The sequence below is a fragment of the Apodemus sylvaticus genome, chromosome 13, assembly GCF_947179515.1.
Source record: "Apodemus sylvaticus chromosome 13, mApoSyl1.1, whole genome shotgun sequence".
Lineage (NCBI taxonomy): Eukaryota > Metazoa > Chordata > Mammalia > Rodentia > Muridae > Apodemus > Apodemus sylvaticus.
The window spans coordinates 2,964,552-2,969,577 of record NC_067484.1 but is presented as its reverse complement, the minus strand read 5'-3'; the positions used below and the strand labels follow the sequence as shown (position 1 = coordinate 2,969,577).

Here is a 5,026-nt window from a genome sequence, read left to right as displayed (position 1 = left end):
AACTCCTTCCTCCTGATGTTGTACTTCAGTTTATCACATGATGATGATGACTGCCACCAACTCCAAGACTAAAGAATCAGATCCATCATTTTAGGTATCCCCATTTTCCTATCACCTGTGAGACTCTGGATATATAGTTCTATAATAGAGTGTTGGTCTGACAAGTTTCAACTCTAGGTTTGCAAAAATTTGGAGTGCTGGTTCAGATCATTGGGAATTAGAATCAGGAGGATCAGAAGTTCAAGGACATACTCAGCTGTATAATAAATCCAAGCCCAGGCTTAGTTATTGGAGACTCCATCCTAAGCAAACATGTGCAAGACTGAAATAGAGCATCATTATACAGATCGGAGAATAAGAATGCACTGTTTTTGGGTATAGAATGTTAACCACAGAACAGAAGGGATGCCTGCCTCATTCCAGTACTGCTACATATGGAGTGAGTAGTGGCCACTCTCCAGGGAGCCTGCCTTTGCAAACTTCAAGTACACAGTTTTCTTTTGTTTAGTTTGTAAATGAAAGATTAGAAAGATCAGATATGTGTCACACAGCAAGTTAGGAGGCACTACACACTGGGCCCCCCACCTCATGAATTCACTTTTCTCTTTTCCACCTGCCAGTAAGTTGAAGCCCATGTTTGTGTATTTTGGAAAATATCTTCAAAGATATCGTTAGGGAGGCTGTGGCATTCTCTTGGGATGTGTATTCTGGACTGCAGGTTGTGCTCCAGATTTCAAAAAGCTGATTGATGTGCAGGTGATGACATCACAGACATCTTTTATCCTGTGGTCTGGTTTGCATTTGCTTCCATTTGAGGTAAGTAAGAGGTTAAATATTCAGTTTTCAGACTTTCCATTTTTTCAATCAACAAAGACCAAGTTTTATAATGTCTGTTCTGTGTAAATTCTTCCCTGATGCGATCCAATAGATAGCACGTGTGTAATTTTATATTTTTTATTATTCTGTAATAATCAGATAAGACATACTAATTTATTAGGTGTGACTCTTCAGAACTTCTCAAATAACTACTTGTCACACCTATGTACATGTGGATGCCAAATTACACCTCTGCCAAGGTCCACAGTGTAAAGCTGTAGAGTTTTTGGATTTTTTCCAGGGGAGCCCGGCAGTGTGAACCCACGAGAGCATGTGACATGAAACAAGTCCCTATATCTGTGTTGTCTCTGTGGGAACTGCTGTTTGGCATGATAAGCTTCTTCTAAATCTGTTACTGCTGTGATTGAAGGGTTTGTTGATAGTATGACCAAACTGTTTATATATGTTACAGTTTTATAAAGAGGCTGTTTGTATCTGATAATAAAGCTGGCTGAGTGCAGTGGTTTAGAGCTGGATGGAAACTGAGTTGTTCAGAGAAATAACTACATACAGTGTGCACAAAACATCTCCCCTATTTTTTCTAATTTTTAACTCCATTCTCTTGTTTTCTAAATAGAAAGAAACCCTGTCATCTGCTTAAACCCCAGCTAACCAAATGTGTTATCTTAGAAGCTTGTTCTGGGATGATACATCTTGTGATGGTTAAACCTGTTTGTCACTTTAATTAGTTTGAAACACACTTGAACTATTCCCCATGAATCTGTGAGGGGATTTCCAGAAGCAACTGGAACATGGCTCAGGAAGGAGTGGAATGTCCACCCCACAGGCAGCATCCTTGGATGGAGCAGGTACAGAAAGAGTGGAGAGGCTCGCACAGGAGTCTGTGTTCTGTTCACCTGCACTGGGGTCTGGGTCTGCGGCTCCATCACCCATGGATACCTGACTTGAGTATGTCACATGGTCTCAGACTTCTGATCCCATCCTCAGGTTTCAGGCTTCAATATTAGTTGGTACTGTAGTTCCAGCCTGTCTTTTTCTGATGTTTCCTGTGCATTGAACTGAGTTGCTGTTATTTAGGTTAGCTCTCAAGCCTAGAGTTGCCCACTAAAGGACTCCTCACCTTCTCAAGTATAGGTCAGTCTCATCAAGACTCCATTTTGGGAGGAATTGGGGAAGGGAAAAACCTGATCAAAATATGTTGAATGAAAATTAAAAAAAATAAATAAAAAGACAAGAATCCACTATTAATTTAGAAATTCTTGGATTGATCACGTACACAGAGTGATATAAATCTCAGACATGGAAAAATTGTTCTCTCAGCAAGGAGTGAAGTGGTGGCTCGAGCTTACAGGAAACTGAGACAAAGGAACACAGGGACAGGCTCAGCTCACCTGGGTCCCCTGCTGTGACATGAGACAGGATGGCTGCTCTGAGGCAGAGAAACAGATAGTAAAGCTAAAGCTGCCTGCTTCTTACAAACAGGCAATCAAAGGATAGGGTTCTAAAGTTTGGTTTAATTGTTCTTAAAGCTAGACGGGAATATAGATTTTGCTGGAGCCACGAGAGGAATTCTTCAATTCTTCCTACAGTTTGGAAGGATTAGAAAGAGCTGCTCACGGGTGCTGGTATTCCTTGCTGTACAAAGATAGGCTGTTTGGAGGAAGGCAGAGGCAGACAGTAAAAGGCTGCTGGCCTCCAAAAAGCAGACAAAGGATAGAGATGAGGAAATTGGATTTAATTGTTTTTAGGGACAGAAGGGATTATAATGGTAATTGTTTAAGTATACAGAGATATTAAGTCCCACAGAAGAAAGACTGAGTGAAAAGATGCTTTAGAAGTGATATAAAAAGGTCTTGCCTGGATATTTCTTTTTTATTTTCTTTTTAAATTCTTTTTTTAAAATTTCGATATATTCTTTACTTAAATATCAAATGATTTCTCCTTTCTTGGATCTCCCCTCCCCGAAAGTCCCATAAGTCCTCTTCCCTGCCCCTTTTCCCCAATCAACCCCTTCCCACTTCCCTATCCTGGTATTCCCCTAAACTGCTGCCCTGAGCCCTTCCAGAACCAATGGCCTCGCCTTCCTTCTTCTTGGGCATCATTTGATATGTGAATTGTGTCTTGGGTATTCCGAGCTTCTGGGCTAATATCCACTTATCAGTGACTGCATACCATGTGTGTTCTTTTGTGATTGGGTCACTTCACTCAGGATGACATTCTCCAGTTCCACCCACTTGCCTAAGAATTTCATGAATTCATTGTTTTTAATAGCTGAGCAGTATTTCATAGTGCAAATATACTACATTTTCTGTATCCATTCCTCCACTGGGTTCTTTCCAGCTTCTGGCTATTATAAATAGAGCTGCTATGAGCATAGTGGAGTATGTATCCTTATTATATGCTGTGGAATCCTCTGAGTATATGTCTTAGTCAGGGTTTCTATTCCTGCACAAACATCATGACCAAGAAGCAAGTTTGGGGGGAAAGGGTTTATTGAGCTTACACTTCCACATTGCAGTTCATCACTAAAGGAAGTCAGGACTGGAACTCAAGCAGGTCAAGAAGCAGGAGCTAATGCAGAGGCCATGGAGGGATGTTTCTTACTGGCTTGCTTCCCCTGGCTTGCTCAGCCTGCTCTCTTATAGAACCCAAGAGCACCAGCCCAAAGGTGGAACCACCCATAAGGGGCCCTCCCCACTTGATCACTAATTGAGAGAATGCCCCACAGCTGGATCTCATGGAGGCACTTTCCCAACTGAAGCTCCTTTCTCTGTGATAACTCCAGCCTGTGTCAAGTTGACACACAAAACTAGCCAGTACAGTATATGCCCAGGAGTGGTATAGTGGGGCCCTCTGGCAGTATCATGCCCAGTTTTCTGAGGAACTGCCAGACTGATTTCGAGTGGTTGTGCCAGCTTTCAATCCCACCAGTAGTGGAGGAGTGTTCCTCTTTCTCCACATCCTACTGAAACTACTAGAAAAGAAACTGGGGAGAGCCTTGAGCACATGGGCACAGGAGAAAATTTCCTCAACAGAACACCAATAGCTTATGCTCTAACATCAAGAATTGACAAATGGGACCTCATAAATTTACAAAGTTTCTGTAAGACAAAGGCCATTGTCAAAAGGACAAAACAGGAACCCACAAATTGGGAAAAGATCTTTACCACCCCTATATCTGACAGAGAGCTAATATCCAAGATATACAAAGAACTCAAGAAGTTAGACTCCAAAGAGCCAAACAACCCTATTAAAAATGGGCTACAGAGCTAAACAAAGATTTTTCACCTGAGGAATGTCAAATGGCAGATAAACACCTAAAAAAATGTTCAACATTTTTAGTCATAAGGGAAATGCAAATCAAAACAACCCTGAGATTTCACTTCACACCAGTCAGAATAGCTAAGATCAAAAACTCAAATTCTTTAAAAGTGGACTTCATGGGAATTCTGGAATTGATTTCTGGCATGACAGATTTAGAAGCCTAAGAAATGACTTATTCAGTAAACAGAAGGGAATTTATAGATATTAGAATATTGAGGCACTCAATCTTAAAAAATTAGAATGAAGGCAGGGAATAGAGTGCCTAGCCTATCTCAGACAGTAGAAACGTAGGCCTTGAGAATTATATCAAAAGAGAGGCTGGAAATAGGCTCATACAGTAAGCAGATAGAGTTATTAAATAAATAATTTAGACCTTGATCTCAGGAAGGTTGGGGCAGGGGACAGTACAAGCACTGTCTCAAAATGTAATATTTGTTTAGATTGCTTTATTTGCTTTGAATTATTTTAATTATCAAAATGAGTGTGATTTTAAGTTTGGTGGTTATATTAGATTTCCTCTGGGAGAGAAGTCAAGCTAAACATTTAATGATTTCCCATTGCTGGACCAAAGACTTGCTATTTTTGGAGAAAGGCTCTACATTTGTGTTGACAGGAAAGGAGAACAGGCTCTGGACCCCTTCCAGAGTGATATGCATCCAATATGACAGGGGCAGACCCCTGAAGAAGTAGAGATATTCAAGAGAATCAAAAAGGACAGGTAAAGAGTCACAGTGCCATCCTTCACGTGGCAGGGATAAAACCTGATTATAATTGGTTATTAATAAAATTAACTCATATTACAAAAGACAGCTGTCTTTCACATGCTCAAACAAGGAACAGAATGTCATCCTTCACTAATCTGTCC

The 5,026-nt window shown here is 40.7% G+C and overlaps 1 long non-coding RNA gene across 1 annotated transcript; it reads left to right on the top strand.

Moving 5' to 3' along the window:
• Nucleotides 1-728: 728 nt before the first annotated feature.
• LOC127663607 (uncharacterized) lies at nt 729-4,820 on the top strand. Its single transcript, XR_007973004.1, has 3 exons — nt 729-816; nt 1,566-1,685; nt 4,775-4,820. It is a non-coding gene; the product is annotated as an uncharacterized LOC127663607 (long non-coding RNA).
• The last annotated feature ends 206 nt before the right edge of the window (nt 4,821-5,026 follow it).